At 41.3% G+C, this 22620-nt stretch overlaps 1 long non-coding RNA gene across 2 annotated transcripts in view; it reads right to left on the reverse strand.

The window, feature by feature from the left end:
* Positions 1-417: 417 nt before the first annotated feature.
* LOC119566797 overlaps positions 418-22620 on the reverse strand; it is a 47242-nt gene continuing 25039 nt past the window's right edge. For both annotated transcript variants that reach the window (XR_005226167.2, XR_005226166.2), the window contains 2 exons: positions 5179-5248; positions 418-1256 (listed from right to left, as the gene is read on the reverse strand). This is a non-coding gene — a long non-coding RNA (uncharacterized LOC119566797). The remainder of the gene's footprint in view (positions 1257-5178; positions 5249-22620) is intronic.

A 22620-nucleotide genomic window follows, 5' to 3' on the forward strand; every position in this document is an offset into this window, starting at 1 on the left:
ATAAATTTGATCAATGTAGAGTTGTTTTTTTAAAAAAAACCCACCCTGAAAACAAAAACCCAACAAGGGTCTGTTGTGTTGTGCTCCTCCTACCTTCTAGAGCACCTGAAGGAAGAACCGTGGGAGTATGATGAGAAATGGCAGGTGAGATTAAAGGTATTCTATGTGTTATGCTACTTCTCCTTTGGTAATCAAACAAAAGATTTATTGTAGAGAATATCCCACATAAGACATAGTACTGAAACTGTTTGCTTCCGGCAGCTCATTAAAAATGTTGAATTCTTTAAGAAATGCTCTCTCCTTGATTAAAGTCCCATGAATGTTAATCAGAAGTCACTGTAAGGAGATACTGTACCGTACCTCTTCATCTCTGATAAACAGCCATGGGAGAAACAATTACCAAGTTTGGGATTGATTTACTGCATATTTAACAGCAATATAGTACATACAAGTTGTATACAAATATTGTTCTGATTTTATTCTCTTTTATTAAAATTTAAAATTTATTTTAAATCTGTTACAAATCACCACAAATTACACTCAAGTAAACAAAAAGATTTTGAGTTAAACCAACAAAAGCAAACAGAAAATCCAGATTAAAGGCTGAGATTATATTTTTAACCTATCACTGTGTTCAGGTTTAGCAGTCAGTCCAAGCAATGGTGGCTATACATATGGGACTTCACCTAAACATTTATAGTATGATCACTGAAGGTGGAGTTTCATCCTTAACTAAGAATTCTTTTGTCAGTTTCAGTAACATGTAGTATTACTTGATCAAAGATTTTTTTGGGGGGTGAGTTTTTTGAGAGCTAATGTACGACTGCCCAAGTGTATTTAATTAGTGCTGATTTATTTGAATACATTGGCATGTCTGGGAGAGAGAAACAGACAGAAAGGGTGGGAAGAGAATGAGAGCAGTCGGAGATCAACATGACAACATTATACATCCATTTAATTCACTAAATCCTTCCGTAATCCCATGGGTTTCTGTTTCTTTTGAGGCAGTCTCATTTTCATACCCAAATACATTGTGTACAGTTACCTAGAAAGTCCTCTTCCACTGCAGAGCTCAGCAAGCCAAGTACAATAATCAGCCTGGTCATCCATCTGGCAAAGATGCAAACATTTCTATTCATTCTATTAGCCTGTCTCTTTCTCTTCAGAATGCCTCCTGCTGCTTTCTGGACAACATTATTTTTATTACTGTCCATGAATTTGGAGCATTAACCACTATACCAGTGTATCTTTAATTTCTGTTGAAAAAAGAAAATGAGTCATATTTCCTAAATGGGACATTTTCCTTTTTAGAAAACAAACAGCATCATAAATTCACAGGCTGTACATTGGTTCTGTCTAGATCAGTCACACTGTTTGCCAGCAGACATACCTGCACAAACCCGAACCTTGCAGAATTATAAATTAGTCTGGCTGTCTGAAGCAGTCACTAAGCACCTAATATTGCTGGTTAAACACCCATTGACCCCACTGGTTCAGGATCACACCCTAAGGGTATGATCCAAAGCTCACATTAGTCAATCAGAGATTACAAGTAATATCAATGAGCTGTGGATTTGGTCTTAAACGTCTACAACACACCCCAGTATAGTTGTGATTCAGCCAGGTACTTGAAGCCAATAGGGCTACTACTCACATGAGTAAAGTTAGATACCTGCTTAAGTGCCTTGCCTAAGAGTTAGGGCCTATATAATAAATATTAATTAGCAATGCTTGGAACCAGCACCATTGTTCCTGCATTTCTGGGTTTTAAATATAATCTAAGGCCAGGTCTAAACTAGAAACTTTTGCCAATATAATATCACTTAGGGGTGTGATTGTTATGATAAAAAGCTCTAGTATAGATGCAGTTATACTGGCAAAAAAGTTTTTTTGTTGGTATAGCTTACTTTGTTTGGGGAGCTGGTATAAATTATACCGGCAAAAAGAACTCTTGCCAGTATAAGATGCATCTACACTCTGGCTTGTTGCCAGTATAAAAAAAGGCATAAATAATCACAGTCCTCATTGATATTATTATATTGGCAAAAGTTTCTACTGTAGATCTGGCCCTAATTCCATTTGTGTGCATTCAGGGTAAACATTTTTTGATTTGGCTTTATTTTATCAGTGCAACTCACTGAATGTAACTGAGCTTTAATATAGCTTTGCCAAAACTTCTTTTTAAATATATTTACACATACGACCACATGGGAACAACACATGGAATCAGGAAATGTCCAAATGTTATTTCCAAACTCCCCAACTACAAACTGTGTCATGGACTGAAAAATAACAATTACTGCTCCCCTTCCCCTCCCACCTCCTGCATTTCAAGCAACACATTTTAAGGATGATTTGTATCCTTAAAATCTATACCGTACAATATTTCAAGACCTTCAGGAGTTTGATTATCATACATATCTTATTACAAATTTGTTTCCCTTAATTTTTATTCATTTAAGAACTGTTATTAAAAAATACAACCCTTCACATGCTTAAGTTATTTATTGGGAATAGTTGGCAAGGCTGTGATAGGAAATTGAAGGATTTTAGGGATATATACTAGACTACAAGCAGCCAAGGTATTTAAAGCCTCAATCTTGCAAATTCATCCATGTGTTTAACTTAACTTGTCTGAATAGTTTCACTGAAGTCAATGGAACGACTCACAGTTTAAAGCTAAGTGCATATGTTAAGTGTTTGCAGAATTGGAGCCTGAGATTTTTACCGTATCTTTATTTCACTGCAATATCCAGATTGAAAACACATTGCACGGATTATTAGGGGCATATGGTAGTGTCAGATCTGCACTGTGGGTCTCTGAAATTTGGTGGTATTTATTCCTGTGTTTATAAATCATGACAGCAGCTTCCGCATCACATTTTGGCTTTGCTAGTATGATGCTATCTCTGAAATGGAGTGGATTTCCAGATCCACATGTCATCCAGCGTTTTGTTTTGAAAAAAAAAAAAATGTGATGTCAGCCAAATTCCACCCTGAATCATTTGAGAGCCACGATGAAGTGAGCTGTAGCTCACAAAAGCTTATGCTCAAATACATTTGTTAGTCTCTAAGGTGCCACAAGTCCTCCTGTTCTTTTTGCGGATACAGATTAACACGGCTGCTACTCTGAAACCTGACAAAGTAGAAAGATACTGAGCAATTTTTGTGGGTAAAGTTTAATCTTGGCCACGATAACTGGTCCCGTTTAACTTTTTTGCCTACATTTCTAGTCACAAATCTGTAGTTTAACTACCTATGTGTTCTTAATTTCATAACCCTCATCCTCCATCCCCCCCCTTCCCTTTCTTTTTTTTGTCACAGCTGTTTGTTGCATATCATCTCAAATAACAGTATGCTGTCATGAGGCAGAGACTATTTTTTATTACGTATTTGTACAATGCCAACATAAAGGGAATCTGATTTTGTCTGGAGCCATAGACCTTGTTTACAAGGTGTTCAGATACTACAATGGGGGAAGCCATGTAAGTAAGTAGTTAGATAGTTAACAATCTGAGTGAAAATCTTAATCAAGAGAGAACTAAAGACCTTTAAAACTTTAACCCCACTTAGGGTGACCAGATAGCAAGTGTGAAAAATTGGGACAGGGGTGTAATAGGTTGCCTATATAAGACAAAGCCCCTAATATCAGGATGGTCCTGATAATATTGGGACATCTGGTCACCCTAACTCCACTAAAATAAAAGTTTTAAAATATCCATTATAAATGAACTGTTTCTTTTAAGAAAACTTAACATTGAATTTGGGGTTTTCACTCCCTATAATTTTTTGAAGGATCTCTTAAATTTCTCCCACCCTCTGCTCCCCACACACGTTTGTCGTAATCATTAATCCAGGCAAACTAATATTATGTTGCTGGATTAAAGGCTAATGTGATGAAAAGATCAAGGCATTTAATGAAGTGCAAAACTCATCCCAACTTATGGAAAAGAAATGTTCGTCTCTCTGGGGAAAACACTGTGCAGAAAATGTGGCTTTTTAATGAAAGTTAGTTGTGTCTGTTTAACATTCGGGACCATGAGAAAAGATTTTGTTGTTTTGGCATGTTAATAGCATGGAGTGCTGAACCCCTTCATTTCCTCGAACAACATGAACTCTTTGGCAGCCAGCCTCGCACTAGAATGGATTATCTCTTTAGTTTAATGAGATAGATAGCTCATTAGACGTTTCAGTCATGTAATTGAGAAGGATAGCAGAAAAATTTTAAGAACTTCCTAGTTGCACTGATTCAGGTTAACTTCCTATTGAGTTCTGGGAAGCTCAGACCTACCACAGCCTCAGGAGCACTCAGTTAATTACACTCTGCCTCTGAATTACTTTTTCTCCCACCCCCTTCATTTCTATTGTTCAGCTGAAGTTCTTAATTTAGATGGATGGAGAATTAAAAAAAACAAAACAAAAACTAATGTGTAAAGTCCAAATAATGAGGCTTTTTAAGCCACATAGCAAAGGCTGAGATAGCACTGTGTTTATAAAACAAATCTATTCAGTTTCGGTGCTCTAGGAAGTTATGACTATACACATGCAAGTTTCAAAATAAGAATCTACAGGGAAGCTATTAGAACAGACTTTCACTTCTGTTTCTGTCTGTCAAACTTACCGTGTGTTGTGCTAAAAAAAAAAAAAAAAAGTAAACGGAAATGGAAATAAAGCAGTATTTCACATTGCATAGCATTACTTAAAGAGTTTAAAATACACCTACATTCCAATACTCCAATAAATTACACAGAGTTAATTTCTGAATTCTGTGTTAGGGATTTCAGGAAAAGGCACCTAACCTCATTACAGTTGGATGTTTTCAATAGATGGGACAGACTCATATTCATTCCAAAGCTAAAAAGCACCTGTTCAATTTTCCTAGGGTAGTTTTCCCTTAAGACTGAGATTTGCAACTGATGATATTGTTATGGTGAGTGGTGGTATGAGGCTATTTATTTCTACCAGTAAGGAAATGATATGTTATATTACTCACAAGAGGCATTATGTGTTCTGTTCTTGAAAGCCTAGATTCTTCTGTTAATTTTAAAGAGGCAGAGAACTCTCATGGTCTGATCCTGTAGTCAATGTGAGTTGTAGGTACTCAGCACCATTCAAGATCAAGGCCTTATGGTTTTAAAGATTCCTTTTTTGCACAAAGATGGCAGTATTCACACTTACCCGTCAGCCCTCTGGGATGTAGCTCTCATCCAGAAACACTTGGCATATTCCCTAACGTTCCTTGGCCTACCTATAATGAAGTAGCATCTTTCATTTTTATGTCTATATATATGAGAAACAGTTAAAGAATAACAATAGGGTATTTATATACAATTCAACTAGATTCACTATAGGCAACAAAGCAGAAACAGGTCTTTAGAAAATATAGGGTAATTCAACTGATGTAAATTCACGACTCCAGAGTGGCAAATATGCAAGATCAAGCAAGTGTGGTGCAAAGACCATGTCTAGAATATGCAAGTATGTAAACAATCGTAACTCAGTTTGAGCTCCTCTCCTCAAAGAAAAAGTAAAAAGCATAGTGGGAATTTTTCTAAATGCTCTACTTTAAAAAAAAATTCACGAAATTTGAAATTCCATCCAAATTGGTTTAAATTTCAATACATTCGAAACAGCTCTAAAGCTGATTGGAAAAACTTTCCAACGAAACATTTTGGGGGGGGTGGGAGGGGTTCTGTCAAAAATTGAATTTTCAATGACAAAATTTATGAAACACAAAATTCAGGGAATTTCAATGAGCTCTAATGTAAAGGCTAGTAATAGTGTTGGAACAGAGTACTTTAATTCTCTCTCAATGCAAAATTGATATAAATGATTGCCAGCTTTCTGATACCTTCTTAGAACAAAGACTATGCAGAAGTACAAATGAGAGGACAAGTCTAATATCTGGGGTGTCTGCTGAGCTGTAAATTTGACTGTGATTGAATGTTTAATGTTACACACAAAGGAGGGAATACGGGGTCTGATCCTGCTCCCACTGAAGTCATTGGCAGACATTCAATCAGCATCAAATTTATAGCTCAGCGGACAACCCAGATATTAGACTTGCCAATAAAACAACAGTGTACAGATCCAGCAGTCTCAAAGGTTAACACAGAAGGCTCCTCTTTACAGCTGCAATCTCTGTTTTAATGCATTCCACATAAAACCTTTTCATATGTTTGACAAAGAAAAAAGCCTCGCTGGAATGATTTGGGTGCTGTCCTCGGGGAAAGTGGAAGATATCCATGGTAACAAAATAAATAATGGGGAAAGAACTGGGTCGTGCTTTATTATAATGTTCCATGATAACACAACTCTTTTTTGAAGTGTTAAACTATGTCCTTTATTTAATAAAGCGTACCAGCCAACACTGTGGCATTCAGCAGTCTGTAACTTATTAGCAGTGATCCGCTCTCATAGGGAGACTTTCTGAATAAAAATGTGGCTGTGTTTTATTTACAGTAACTCAGAGTATTTGGCAGAAATGATGGTCTAGTAGGTGAAAGTGAACAACAGAAATAATAAATTAGGAGCAGAAAGTGAATTACCCATTAGAAGAACAATGTTGCTATTTTATTTAGTTTTATTTGCACTTGTATGTAATTTTTCAATTGGGCCCTGATTCAGCACAGGACTTAAACACTTGCATAACTTCAAGCATGAGCCTAGTCTCATTGATGTCCATGTCACCCGGCAATACCAAACAGCTGGAACAATGGGACTACTTGTGTGCTTAAAGTTACACATGTGCTTAAGCATCTTTGCCAAATCAGGCCTTAGTAATTAAAGCCTGCAGTGAACTCTATGTAGTCAGACACCTGCATGGGTGTGGAGCTAATGTGTTCTTCTGAAAGCACAAAGAGTTTGCTAGTGCGTACTCAGTGACTTTGACCCTTGATTTCATAAGGGAAACTCACACAAGGTAGGGACAAGATGATGGAAGAAACTGATGCAATTTAAAGCAGATCTTCAAGGATTTTGCTGGCCGTCTTAACTCAGTTCTTCATTTGAGATGTGAAGAAGTTGGGAGTAGAACAGAGGTTTAGTCCCTAGGACTCTATTTTTAAATGAACGCTTGACTTTCTGGGAAATGGAATTTCAGTTATATACCCAATGCAAGGGAATGAATCAGCCAACATGCCTTTAGCATCATTTGAAGAAATGACCTCAGTTTTAAACTCTTCTCTGTATTTTTCCAGTTGGCAGGCTACCAAACTTGCTAAGATACGTGGTAAAGATTAAAATCATCATAGGGTTTGGGTTCTCCTTACTCCATGATGATTCTGGTACATCAGGGAGCTCCATAAAAGACTGGAAATTCTATTACTCTTTCTTTTGTGTGATAACATCCTTATCCCCCAAAATTAAATGCTAAGCCTGACAGGGAAATAGGTACAATTTCCAAAGGTCACCTTTTTTCATGCTTCAGGAGAGCCTGCAGTGATGCTCATCTGTGCTACACATGGAAACTCTCTTACATCGAGCCTTACCCATTTTTTAAATCTGCTCCGTAATTACAAAGAGTTGCTGATATCACACATGCTTTCTGCTGAAAATAGTTTTTACTCTTCTCGAAGTTTGTGGTGAATGTGAGCCATACATACTAGCTTCAGCTTTTCAAAATGCAGGCAGGTGCTGTGCAGGCTTCTCCACACAGCTCTGCCAATGCACTTTGAGTGAATTTCAGCCCTGTGCAGAGGGCCAGCACAAGCCACGGACACCATTCACGTCTATTTTAAGGCCTGTTTTGAGGGCCTAAGTGAGACTTAAGTGGTGCTAGTCCTCTGTACAGAGGTGAATTATACTGCCTATCCTTAATCTGCTATGTCCCAAGTATTCCGATCCTAAACCTCTGTAGAATATTGATGAGTGCTCGGTGTGATCCAAAATCTGGAGATATGATCTGTGCCCCAAGGAGCTTACAATCTGGCATTTGGGGGATACCAGATGAACCAATCCACTTACAGTGGGGAGCTGGAGACAGGAATGGGAACAGGCCTGTGAATCTCCCATTCATTTCCCCAGATGATTGGCGGGGAGAGGTGCAAGATTCAGTTTGAGAAATGCTGAATTATTAAGTATTTTAGGCCACGTTCAACCCTGCTTCACTGACTTTAATGGAGGTGGGTAGCGCAGGGGTTGCAGAACAAGAGAAATCTTCCTACACAATAATCCCAAAGTGCACAGAAGCCAGGATGATTTTGGTTTTTTCCTCTCATTCCTTATTTTACCCCCAGGATTTTCAATCTATCTCACACAGCCTATTCCTTTCCCTCCCACTCCTCCTAAGTCCCCTACTTTATGGACATGATCTGTTTGATGGACAAGATGTGGAAAGCTTCCTGACAGAGTCAGCTGAAAGAGTCCCAGGTGAAATACACAAAGGATTTCTTCTATTCCCATGTACTGAGTGTCCAGTTTTTACTGCGCTGCTGGTCTGGGGAGCGAGGTACAGTATATTAGGAATGGAAATTATGTCTTTTTGTATAGTAGTGGAGATTACTGCCACTAGACTGGTCCAGAGAACTTTAAATCACTCTGAGGCAAGGCAGTTTGATCACTATGCAGCTATGTTTATTCAAGGCCTGGCATAGGACTCTTCCTACACGTTCTCTTGAGTTGAACACCTTTTTAATGTTTCAGACCAGGGAAATGGTATCTGTCCATTTAGGAATTTCTATGGTGTCTTATGACTGTCCTGAGAAAGCTCTGCATGTATTAATTACTTTAACTCATTCTCATTCAGTGCTCGATCCTGCTCCATTCAAATCAATGGGAGTTTTTCCATGACAGCAGGATCATGTCCTTCTTGTAGAAATAGATCCAAGCCACAACGTTTAGTCTTGCATTTAAACTTCCCCAAACGTTGGGAGTATTTGGCATTGGCCCATTACAGAGAGACAGACAGACAATCCTAAAGTGCTGATCTGAAGCTGGATTTCTCCAGTGTTTAGGGAGAACAACGTGAAGTTACAGGTTTTGGGCTTGGACTCATCTCTGATTCATTGTAATACATTTTCTTCACATTAAATTAGTAGAATGCAGACCAAATTAAAGACTAGTCTCTGCCATCCTTGACCACACTGAGTAGAACTTTAGCCCGTAAGGAGTTCTATTGAAGTGGCTACTCAGCGTGAACAAGGGTGGCAGAATCTGGCCCTTCGTTGGAGCAGAAGTGATTCTGAAATGTGTTACTTTCCCATTTAGATTGGAGATGAGCTGGCCTGCAAATAGTCCTGGCACTTTTGAATATTTGCTGTCAGACCCTAAATATAATTAAACAGAGCCTGAAAGTACCTAACTTACCCTGTTGTTCTTCTCTGACAGCTGTCCTGTCTTTGGTCACTATGGCTATGGAGCTGTTACAGTTCTTAAACTCTCTCTAAATTACATGCATGAGGCCTTTTGCACAGTGGCCATGCAAATATCTGTGCAAACATCCTGCTTTCTAACAATACTTTCTTCTTTAGTTGAGTTGGGGTGTGAAATTCTGACTTGTAGGCATTTGTGTTTGCATCAAACCTCTTTTAGGGAGGATGACAAAGAGACACATTGCACAGTCTCTATTCATACCCAAAACATACCCCATTCATATGTAGAAAAACAGGCGTGGGAGGACATGCTATAAACCTATTTACTTGACTGTCATCGATTCAAAATTCAGAGAGAGAACTGAGCCTTTTAAGGTTTCATGCTCTGTGAATCCAACTCGTTGTGACACTGAGTGTCGCTCACCCACAAAAGTTTACAAATAAGAATTTTTTAAAAAATTATTGCAGTAGTGTATTAAATGTCCTGTGAAACATTCTACGCTCTTTGGTGTATTGACAAGGGTCATGTGATTAGCACTGGTATGGAGGAAGGAATGCACTGCTCATGGGCATCAGCACTGGAAATCAATGCAGAGAAGCCAAGCTGAATGAAAAGAACAAAAAAGAGAGGGGGTGGGGGAGAGAAAGGAGAAAGAGTAGCCTGACGATTTCTGGGCCTGAGACTATCTTAGTTCAAGTCCCAACTCTGTCACAGGCCTTCTGATTGAGCTAGGAAAGTCACTTTATACCTCTGTGACTCAGTTCCCCATCTGCAAAATACGGATGATAAAACTAATACTTCCTTTCTCCCACCCTCCATCTGTCTTTTATGTTCAGAGTGTAAGCTCCTTTGTGTCTCCCACTCTGAGTATGTACAGTGCCTCGTACAACGAAGGCCTGATCTACCTTGAGGACTCTAGGTGCTCCTGTTATAGGAACAAGTAAGCATAATGAGAAAAGGCCTAAGGCAAAGAAAGGCAGCACAAGTTCAAAAGAATAACATGGCAACAGAACAGAGGCAAGCTCAGTATTGCTATAAATGGGTGCAATTCTGTTAATTTTAGTGGAACTGAATCTACTGACATCAGTAGTGAATTTGGCTGTTGGAGCCCAAGGATGGGAAATGATTTGTGGGAACAGGAAGATTGAAAGCAGAACATAGAGGTTCAGCACTTGGGAAGCAGACCGACAGAAATAAAGAGAAAGGTGAGGTTCAGGCAGTGGCCAGAAAGAGGCTGAAAGCCCAGGAACAAACGGAGGCTGGAGGTGGGGACGCAAAGGTAGGGGAACCTGAATGCAGAGAATAGCATCAGGCCTGGACTCAGGGAAGGAGATGTGAGTGCTGAGAACAAAGATCCAAGTCAAGGCAACAGAGCATTGCTGAACAATCCCATGGCCTTCATTCTGCAGAGAGACTGAGAATTCTTAGAGGTCATAGTCTTAATATTACTTTCATGCCACAACATCTTATATTAATCTCCCCCTTCCCCCAGCTCTGGGAATGCAAGTTATTTCCTAGGGAGAAAAATGACTTTTATGTTAGCAGTTTGTGTTTTAATGCTAGGGTGGATTTTATAAGGCACCTTTCTAGATTTAAAACCATACATGGTACACTTCAAATGTACAATATCATCCACTACTACTTTGGCCGAATAACTGCCCTTCCTACCTGATTCTGTACATCTTCTTGTACCAACATGCAAAGGTTGCCTAAACTTGCCTAATCATATTCACCTTACACTGCCCTGAACGCTTCCCAATGCTGGCTCTGGTGAGCTGTCAGAGGAACCAAGTGATCTCTACTGAAAATACCCCTTATGTGCAAAGGTGTCAGATTTGGGACTCCTAGCCTGTATCCAGTCCACTCGATGCATTATGTGATTTTTATGCTATATTCAGATTGGGCAGAGTCTCAGCTTTTTTTTTGTATTATATTTTTAGCCCCATGGTTGCAGAGCTTACCTTTCCAGTGTGAAGTGCAATGCAGTGTTGTCTTCCATAGTCTACAGACAGCCTGGACCCAATGGCTTGGCAAGGCATGAACTCCCCCACCTTCCATTAATCTAAGTGGGGAATGTTACACTACCAAGGACACTCAGATCTCACCATTAACTATTTCACTGTTCTTCCTTTCAGCAGATGGGGTGGGGTGGTGGGAGCTAAATCTGCAGAGGATCGGGATTGGAAGTTGCTCAGTAAAAAAAAAGGTGAAGAAAAAAAGGATAAACACAGAGACAGGAAAGGTGGTGGGGAGTGGGAAAGGGAGAGTGTGAAAGATGGCAAAGGAAGAGAAGCAAAAGGGGGTCAAAATATCAAGGATCCGAAAGATTATTTTCCCACCAAGTAATGATGAATACAAAATTATGGCACTGAACAAATACTAAATAAGGATGGCATTTAGTTACTACATAGAGGCCTATTTTGCTCTTGTTCTTTGTGCAAACCTCCCATTGCCATCACTGCAGATTCTACTGTGATGTATGGAGTCCTAAATGTATTATTATAATTATGGAATTTGGCCCCCACTGCAGGGTCTCTAGCTGCTCCTAGAGCAGGGGTGGGCAAACTACAGCCTGCAAGCCACATCCGGCCCACCAGTCATTTTAATCTGATCCTTGAGCTCCCGCTGGGGAGTGGAGTCTGGGGCTTGTCCCACTCCAGCCGGGCAGCAGGATCAGGGGCTGCTCTGCGCGGCTCCTGGAAGCAGTGGCATGTCCCCTCTCTGGCTCCTACGCATAGGGACAGCCGGAGGGGGTCTGCTCCGCACACTGCCCCCGCCCCAAGTGCCGCCCCCGCAGCTCCCTTTGGCCGGGAACTGCGGCCAATGGGAGCTGCAAGGGCGGCACCTGCCAATGGGGCAGCATGTAGCAGAGCCACCTGGCTGCCCCTCCATGTAGGAGCTGGAGGGAGAAGATGCTGCTGCTTCTGGGAGCTGCTTGAGGTAAGCGCCGCCCAGAGCCTGAACCCCTGAGCCATGCCTCAACCCCCTGCCCCAGCCCTGATCCCCCTCCTGCCATCCAAACCCCTCGGTCCCAGCCCAGAGCACCCTCCCTCGCCCTGAACTTCTCATTTCTGGCTTACCGCAGATCCCACACCACCAACCAGAGCCCTCATTCCCTCCCGCACCCCAAACCCAATTTTGTGAGTATTCATGGCCCGCCATACAATTTCTATGCCCAGATGTGGCCCTTGGGCCAAAAAGTTTGCCCACCCCTGTCCTAGAGAGTTCTGCTATAGCCCAGGAACCAACAATAAAAACAACCATTCAATCTTGCTCTTGCTAAAATCAATAGCAAAACTCCAATAAGTCTAATTGAGAACATGATTAGGCCTTTATTTGCCAGGAGGGAACATGGAAGAGAGGGGTTCTTAGCTCTTTGAAGAAGGGAACAGTGTGTTTTCATTTTCTGTTTATTATTATTACTATGAAAGACAAAAGCAACAAACAGCCAAGTTGAACACATTACATTGTTCTTCAGGGCCAGTGTGAGAGTCTGGGTGTATGATCCTGTTTCTTGAAAGAGGTTTTCTTTCTTTGGTCTCACCCAGACGACTCCATCAGTCTAGGGTCAAGTTTGTGCTACCGCAACCCTTTCAGCCACTGTTTCTGTGACAACCAAATTAAAAACAAGTGCAAAAACCTGATGAGCCAGAGATGCTGTTGTTTTGCAGACCCCACTGTAAATTCAGCTATTAAATAACCACTCCTCTCCCTTAACAAACATTTGACCCTAGTGTGCAACTCCAAGAAGCATTTGTGAGTGCTCCAATGAACCAGGTAGAGTGAGCCACCTCTTTTTATCCAGTTGTTTGTCTGCTAACAAATAGGGTTGTCCCCTCAGCTTGCTTACAAGGAAAGCAAAACCCAACACACTTAATCTATTTCCATTGAGAGTCCAGCAACTTCTGAGGGGAAGAAACTTAATGTTTTGGTGTGGTTCAGATCCTAAGCCTGGAAAGAAACTTAAGCAGAAAGATGAACTGAGAACAGTGGAATGACTGGCCATTCTAAGAAAAGTTCAGCAATTAATAACAAAAATCACATTTATATGAAAACCAGATGAACCCTCACTATCTGTGGGCATTAGTGACTGCTTTAAGGAACAGATTCAGTGCAGCAACACTTGTTTGTTACTGGAAAGGGCAAGATGGGGTAGGGGGTGGGGCCAGTGAGTTGGTGCACTAGATTTCTGCCTCTAATTATATGGGTTCAATCTTGAGTTAATTCATACATAAAAACCAGCGTGTTCCTAACTCAGTGCCCTGTCTGCATGTATCTCATAATCAACCTAGCATGTTTGAGAGCTTTGTTCTGTTCAGCAGAGGCCCACTGCTGAATGCTGGAGACATGCACACAAATTAATATAGGGTTGGTTTTTGTTTCTTTGAGGTGGAAATCTCAGTGCAGAGAGACTAAGGCTCTGATTCACCATTGAGTTGCACTAGTTTTATGCCAGTGTAACTCCAGTGCTATAAGATTGCAGTAATACAGTGGTGAATCAGTTTGATAATCTTTGTTACAAAAGTGCAAACAGATATTTGCTAGTTTAGACTCGGGGAATAGGGGTGGAGCACAGTAACGATAATTCCCTCCAGTAATTGAAAAGCACCATGTGGATATGTTATATTAGAACTGGTCAGTTCTGGTTTTGTGTCTCCAAAAAAATTAAATGACCATTATGTAACAGTTTTTAGTCAGTCGCTACTTCACGTATTCAGTGACTGTTTTCATAAGTTGCATTATGTGAGAGGAGCATGGCCTCCCAGGACCTCCAGTGTTCTAGGATAATATTTTCAAAAGAGCCTGAGTCCCATTTTCAACAGTGAATTCATTTTGAAAATGGAACCTATGTTTCTAGGTATGTCTCTGAAAATTTTACCTCTAAACTCAGCTCAGACACGTAATTTCTCTGTGGCTTTTGTTACAGAAGCAGCTCTGCAGATCAGTTTGAGAACTGTTGGTTTAGAAAATTTCCCACCACACTGTTGTTGTCACTATTAAAACAGTGCTATTTAAGTTGTACCAATTATTTTAAAAAGAATAAAGACCAACATTTTCAAACCTCAGTGCCTATATTTGGTTACTTATACCCCATTGAATCAGAGTGGCCTGATTTTTTCAGAAAGACCCCCAAACCCTTATCCTTTTTGCCTCTGTTTCATAGAATCATAGAATCATAGAATATCAGGGTTGGAAGGGACCTCAGGAGGTCAACTAGTCCAACCCCCTGCTCAAAGCAGGACCGATCCCCAATTAAATCATCCCAGCCAGGGCTTTGTCAAGCCTGACCTTAAAAACTTCTAAGGAAGAGATTCCACCACCTCCCTAGGTAACGCATTCCAGTGTTTCACCACCCTCCTAATGAAAAAGTTTTTCCTAATATCCAACCTAAATCTCCCCCACTGCAACTTGAGACCATTACTCCTTGTTCTGTCATCTGCTACCACAGAGAACAGTCAAGAGCCATCCTCTTTGGAACCCCCTTTCAGGTAGTTGAAAGCAGCTATCAAATCCCCCCTCATTCTTCTCTTCCGCAGACTAAACAATCCCAGTTCCCTCAGCCTCTCCTCATAAGTCATGTGTTCCAGTCCCCTAATCATTTTTGTTGCCCTCCGCTGGACGCTTTCCAATTTTTTCACATCCTTCTTGTAGTGTGGGGCCCAAAACTGGACGCAGTACTCCAGATGAGGCCTCACCAATGTCAAATAGAGGGAAACGATCACGTCCCTCGATCTGCTGGCAATGCTCCTACTTATACAGCCCAAAATTCCATTGGCCTTCTTGGCAACAAGGGCACCCTGTTGACTCATATCCAGCTTCTCGTCCACTGTAACCCCTAGGTCCTTTTCTGCAGAACTGCTGCCTAGCCATTCGGTCCCTAGTCTGTAGCGGTGCATGGGATTCTTCCGACCTAAGTGCAGGACTCTACACTTGTCCTGGTTGAACCTCATCAAATTTCTTTTGGCCCAATCTTCTAATTTGTCTAGGTCCCTCTGTATCCTATCCCTAGCTACCAGCGTATTTACCTCTCCTCCCAGTTTAGTGTCATGTGCAAACTTGCTGAGGGTGCAATCCACGCCATCCTCCAGATCATTAATGAAGATATTGAACAAAACCAGCCCCAGGACCGACCCTTGGGGCACTCCGCTTGATACTGGCTGCCAACTAGACATGGAGCCATTGATCACTACCTGTTGAGCCCGATAATCTAGCCAGCTTTCTATCCACCTTATAGTCCATTCATCCAGCCCATACTTTTTTAACTTGCTGGCAAGAATACTGTGGGAGACCGTGTCAAAACTTTGCTAAAGTCAAGGAACAACACGTCCACTGTTTTCCCTTCATCCACAGAGCCAGTTATCTCATCATAGAAGGCAATTAGATTAGTCAGGCATGACTTGCCTTTGGTGAATCCATGCTGACTGTTCCTGATCACTTTCCTCTCCTCTAAGTGCTTCAGAATTGATTCCTTGAGGACCTGCTCCATGATTTTTCCAGGGACTGAGGTGAGGCTGACTGGCCTGTAGTTCCCCGGATCCTCCTTCTTCCCTTTTTTAAAGATGGGCACTACATTAGCCTTTTTCCAGTCGTCTGGGACCTCCCCTGATCCACATGAGTTTTTAAAGATAATGGCCAATGGCTCTGCAATCACATCCGCCAACTCCTTTAGCACTCTTGGATGCAGCGCATCTGGCCCCATGGACTTGTGCTCGTCCAGCTTTTCTAAATAGTCCCGAACCACTTCTTTCTCCACAGAGGGCTGGTCACCTCCTCCCCATGCTGTGCTGTCCAGTGCAGTAATCTGGGAGCTGACCTTGTTTGTGAAGACAGAGGCAAAAAAAGCATTGAGTACATTAGCTTTTTCCACGTCCTCTGTTGCCTCCCTCATTCAGTAAGGGGCCCACACTTTCGTTGACTTTCTTCTTGTTGCTAACATACCTGAAGAAACCCTTCTTGTTATTCTTAACATCTCTTGCTAGCTGCAACTCCAAGTGTGATTTGGCCTTCCTGATTTCACTCCTGCATGCCTGAGCAATATTCCCCCATCTAGGATAATTTTTGCCTGCCTCACAGGGTTATTGAGAGATTTAGTTAGTTAATGTTTGTAAAGTGCTTAGAATCATATTTAGGTATTAGCTCTTATGATTCCTATGTGTTCAGTATTCTAGTTCCATCATACTCTATAGGTTGTATGCATTCACCGCACAGAGCAGAGTTAGCAGTGTGCTCATTCCGTCTCACTCCCTTCTTAAAAAACACCCTAAGAAGGAAACTAAATCGCAAACAGTTATGTTCAAATATCATTAAGTATCTGACTAAGCCCATGGAGCAAGACAATTTGAAGTTAGCCTACTACATAGTCACTTGAACATCAGATTGACCAGATTTACATTCCGTCAAACCTCCGTGTTGAAATGACTTCCAAACACTCAAATATCTTATAGTTTTCAGCGTAACAGCCGTGTTAGTCTGTATTCGCAAAAAGAAAAGGAGTACTTGTGGCACCTTAGAGACTAACCAATTTATTTGAGCATTATAGTGTATATCTATGCTGTGAGACCATGCCAAGGCACATTGTGGGCAGAGGGAAGGACATGTTTGTTTTTGTGGATTTACTTCACATCCTTAACACTGACTGAACTTATTTGGGGGTGAAAGGAGAGATTTTAATTAAACACACAAGCTATCAAGTATAAGTGGGATATGTGTGACTCTGAGATGACTGTATACATCAAATTATGCGCCGTGCTATTGGAGAACCCTATCAAAGCAGTAGAAGGCGGTTCTTTTGCCGGTGCAAATTGTCATAGTGCCAACGGAGCTATAGCCATGTATAGCAGTTGAGGATCAGCCCCCCGGTATCATTCTCCAGTGCAAGCGTCGTGCATAAAACTCAATACTCAACAAATAAGACTTGGTACCTACAGCACTTTTCATCTGAAGATCTCAAAGCACTTTACAAACAAACGAATTAAGCCTCACATCTCCTCTGTGAGGTAATGAGGTGTTACTGTCCCTATTTTACAGATGGGGAAATTGAGATAGCAAGGTTACATGATTTGCAGAGGGCTACCCAGCAAGTCCATTTTGGAAGAACAAGCAAGCGAGCACAGATCTAACACCCAGGCCTGTGCTTTGACCATGGGGCACGTGTCTACACTGTGTGTTAGGGCTCACTAGCTGAGATGTAAATTCTAGTGTGCACCAGTGTGTTGTACACTAACTGTCCATGTGGACCCTGCTGTCATGCACTTAAAGATCCCTACTGCGTGTTGGTGTAGTACTGCGTGCACTGAATTTACACCCAAGCTGGTGCACGCTACCGCACTGTGTAGATAAGCCCTTGACATGTATCCTTTCATACCCGTGTGGATAGCTGTGCCCATATGGGGCCTGATCCAAAACCCATTGAAGTCAGTGGAAAGACTCCTGCTGACTTCAATGGTCTTTGGATTAGGTCCATAGTAGAGGAGAGTCCCAAGCCTTTTATTTTGAAGTTTAAGGATGTAGGAATAGAAAAAGCAAACTTAAAATGGGATTCAAACCTAGCAGTTTACTTTTGAACAGACCCTGAAACCTTTTTATTTACTTATTATTATCATCATTGTTTGGATTTTTTATTATTATTATTTTCTCTGGAGTCTGGACCTTGACTAAACCTTGACCAAGAAAATTGACAAAGTATAATTGACTATCCCTGCAGTATTATTTGTTAGAATGGCCAGTAAAATAGCAGTCCCTTTACTGGCAGTTAGTAAGTTGCACTGTGCTGCATGGCATTCTCTCAGCAACAGTGTTGAGATACAGGAAAATGTCTGTTTTTGGATGATGCCCTATGCTGAGGGCAGTGGTGTCCTACTCTGAAAATCAGACTGCAGGCTGAATTTCTCCTAAAGCCTCACTTTATGAAGTGGGAGCAGAACTGGTCTTTACAGACTCTCAAAACCTATGGCCATGTCCTTCCCTCCCACCCCCTATGTCATCAGTGTGGGGACCAAGAAATGTGAAAGAGCATCCCATTAGTTTGTAGCCCTTTACCTTGTGGAGATAACCCTGACAATGTAACCGAATATTATGCTTGAAAGCTTGTCCCTGAAGATCGTAGTTTATTCAGCCTCTCACAGCCACTGAGAGCTGGGCTTTGGGAACATCCCAGTTCAAGTTCGCAGATGTAGGGGCACTGCCACTCAGGATACAACTAAAAGCATGCTCCTTACCAGCTGTCTACCTGTGGCTAAGTCAGCTCCTCTGCCGAAAGTGAGAGTGACCTCCACAGCAAGAGAGGCAGCATGATCTAGTGGCCAAACCACCGCCCTGCTACTCCCATGTTTCCAGAGTCCCCTGCCAGGCTATGACCCCAGACATCCTGGAGTAACTCCACTTCCACTGCCAGAGCCAGCAAGTTTTGTGCAGCTTTGTTTCCTTCTCCCGTTGCTGTTTGGGGTAGGGCGTATTGACTATAAATTGAAGATAATGGTTATATGTAAATTATTTGCAAATACATTAGAACCTCAGAGTTACAAACACCAGAGTTACCAGCTGACCAGTCAACCACACACCTCATTTGGAACCGGTAGTAAGCAATCAGGCAGCAGCAGAGACCAATAAATAAATGAATTAAATAAAAGCAAATACAGTACAGTACCGTGTTAAACGTAAACTACTAAAAAATAAAGGGAAAGTTTGGAAAAAAAAAGATTTGACAAGGTAAGGAAACTGTTTCTGTGCTTGGTTCATTTAAATCAAGATGTTTAAAAGCAGCATTTTTCTTCTGCATAATAAAGTTTCAAAGCTGTACTAAACCAATGTTCAGGTGTAAACTTTTGAAAGAACAACCATGATGTTTTGTTCAGAGTTACAAACAGCCTCCATTCCCGAGGTGTTTATAACTTTGAGGTTCTACTTTATGTAAAATAGCTCATTAGATCAGCTGGACAAAATGTCCTCCATGGAGTGGCAGGAAACTGGGTCACTGTGCATCTCTCTCACTGAAGAGGGTTGGAAACTCCCGCAAAGGATAATTTTGGAAGCAAATGATGTTGTGCCACCTTTTCATCCAGCGCAGAATGCTTGTAGTGTTAGGGTAATCACTGTATTTTTGGTGCATAATTATGAAAGTGAGGGGGTGAAAAAGGAATGAAAACACAAACTTTGTCCTTGAACTCTTCAACATCTGGCCTTACAAGATGAATTTAAGGAATTTAACACCCAGGGAGACTCATGGAAAAAAATCAGTATTTTTCTTCTTATTATTATTATTTATTTTATATATTTGTACACAGACCCGTTAACTCTCTTTCTTTACCTACGTCATTTTGCTTGCCCATGCACAACCCTGAAAAGCTTATAATGGAAATATTTTTGTATGTATGTAGTGGAAAACACCACTTTAAACAGGATGTTTGAGATCACAAGGACTGACCCAGAATCTGTGCCGGGACAGACATGAAAGCATGAAAATTTCATTCACAAAGGTTTTCTGAGACCACTTGGTTTTTTTTTAAAAGCCTAAACAGAGTCACGCACATGCTGGCTCAGAAGCTCCCACAGAGTTTCCAGAGCAGAGCTGATTGCTTTTAAAGTTATGCAGGGCTACATCCTCAATGGACAGGAGCCATGAACAAGACTGGGAACAATTACCAGCTGCAGGAGAAGTTCATCTGCAGTGGATGCACTTTTGCCAGCTACTACCCTTGGATGGCCCAGGGAGAGAGAGAGACACAGTCAATCCCATGCCAACTTGTTTTCTTTCCCTTCTTTTTCCACAGTTTCAACTGATTTTGATTACGCTGGCGCCAAATAAATGAAAACCTCTCATAGGCATATAATCACCCGTCACTGTGAAGAAAGGAAAAATGCTTATGTACTGCATGTTTATAAATACACTTAATGAAGAAAGGATAGCTCTGTCGTTCTAACCTCGTGCTGCTGGTAGCTAGCTGAATGTCATCAGGGCAAGCTGCCTGTTGTTTTTTTTCTCTATTCCCGACGTGGTCTCTGGGATGATATGAATTGAGAGGTGGGTCCCCTCCCCAGTCCTAAAGGTTAGTGCTGATTGGAGGTAAGTGATCTGAGGCTTTTGAAAGCCAGAGTCAAGTGTGTTCCCATGCAGAGACATATCGTAACAGGATCACATCAAAGGGAGGAAGGACTCTTTCAGATTTAGTCTGAATAATGTTGCTCAGCCCAGGGTAATAAAATGATTCTGAGGTCCTCTGCAACATCAGGGAGTGTTCTCAATGCCAAGAGAAGGGGAGAAATACAAGGGATAATTGGCATGCCCTTCTTGTGTGTGTGTGTGCGTGTGTGTGTCTGGTGTATAGGCATTAGATCATATGTTATGTGCTAATGTTCCTTGTGAAAGCATGCAAATCTTTTTGACTATTTGGCAGCAATAGAAAAGCTTTTTTTATAAAACATGGCATTACTGTTACTTTCCGTTTGCATTGCACTGAAGAATGTGTATTTTTATCAAGTACAATACTTTTAAAGGCAACACTTAAAATACTCTTTTCCTGAAAAAGAAAAGAAAATCCTCTCCCCCTCCTGCATTTTATGTGCAGAAAATAAAAGAACAAAATAGCATGAAAATATTATCAGACCATGTAAATTAAGCTTTTTGACCCTCCTTCATTGCACATCATATCTCAGATCTGCTGATACCCTGCTATTTGCATTTGACTTGGACACACAAAGACTAGCAAAATGTTTGCCCTTTGTAAACTATTGTCTCTGCTCTGGTTCATAGAAATCATTAATGCAAAACTTCTCTTCATCTGAATCTCCAAAGAGCATTGAGTGGGAAAGAAAAGCTTCCAGTAAAAGGGCTGAAATGCTGTGGCAAGAGGTGAGAGTGTGAGTCTTTTGTGTCTGAGTGTAGGCATAATCAAATTGCGCTACACAGTGTGCGCGTGGGCGTTGGGGAAGGGCAGGAGACAGGGAGAAAGGACAGTTTGGTTACAAGGACTGCAACTGAACTGCTACCCTTTGGCAGCAACGTCCTAGAAAGAGGGAGAGGAGTAGGCAGAGTCCTTTGCCCTTATGCCCCCACATTGGAGGCATCTCTTTATTACGGCACAGAGAATTTTTTAACACTTAAATTATTTTTTATTTAAATATTACATAGCTAACACAGCCTGGCCAACTCTCGCAAACTTCATGTGAGTCTAGCAATATTTGATGGTTTTTGGAAAGCCCCAAATCCTGAAGACAAATGATTCTGTGGGAATCTTGGCTTTCATTTAAAATTAACTCCAAAAGGCGGTTTCTAGCACCTATGGTTGCAGAAAAAAGTTTGAAAATGTGACCACAGTGTAATCTAAAGGCCCCAAAACCTGAACATTAACCAGATTAATTAACCAAATTAAAAGAACTTCAAATGTATTTTAAAGCCAATCTCTTGAGTTTGGGGGGCTGACTCATGATCTCTGAATGGAACGGGGTTGGCAATTCTACTAACATAACAGCAATCAGAGCTTGGTATTGACTGCAGTCCAGAGCTACGCCTTCCAAAATGGAGCATGACCTTTGGTCTCTACAGCCTCACCCACATTCTTAAACCATGACAACTACTCTGGTGTCAGTGAACAGACTTCACTGGCTATGGGGGAGAGGAGGCAGGGCAGAGTTTGCTGCATCCTTTAAATGGTAGTATTAAATTACCATTTCCCACCACCACCACCAACAGCAGCAGCACACAACAGAGTGCTTCAGGAGATAATTGGTCTTGTCTGATGCAGGATGCCTCGTAGCACACTGCGCCTCCGTACCATCCCTTTCAGCCAGCTGGCCGTGCCTAACAGCCACAATTTAACCCTAAGAGGCTACTTTCTTCTTATTCCTACAAATAATAAAAAGGGGGAAATGGAATGCATCCCAGATATAATTGCCATCTGCACATGTGCCTTAAGGAGTTAAAACAAAGCTTCTCCCATCTGATGTGAGAGTGACAGCATGCTTGCATAAACCACACCTGCGTTCCCAAGTTGGACATATGGATCTGATGAGCAAAGTAAAATATTACCTAAGTAGACATTTTCATAATGAACCTGACCTGTGTCTAATTTAAACCAGACCCTGATTTTAAAAAAAATGTAACTGGGGATTGTCTTTTACTTGGGGGATTAGACCAAAGTGAGTTTTGTTCACATATTCCTCAATTTAGACAATTTCATGGCTGTTGTCCAGTCGCTGATATTGAGACATAACTATCTAGCCATTCCTCTTGGGTCACTGGCTTCCATACTGACCGAGCCAGTTTCTCGGTGGCAATTCTTACATGATTGCCTCAGGCCAGTCTGCCAGGTT

Source organism: Chelonia mydas, chromosome 1 (assembly GCF_015237465.2).
Source record: "Chelonia mydas isolate rCheMyd1 chromosome 1, rCheMyd1.pri.v2, whole genome shotgun sequence".
Classification (NCBI taxonomy): domain Eukaryota; kingdom Metazoa; phylum Chordata; order Testudines; family Cheloniidae; genus Chelonia; species Chelonia mydas.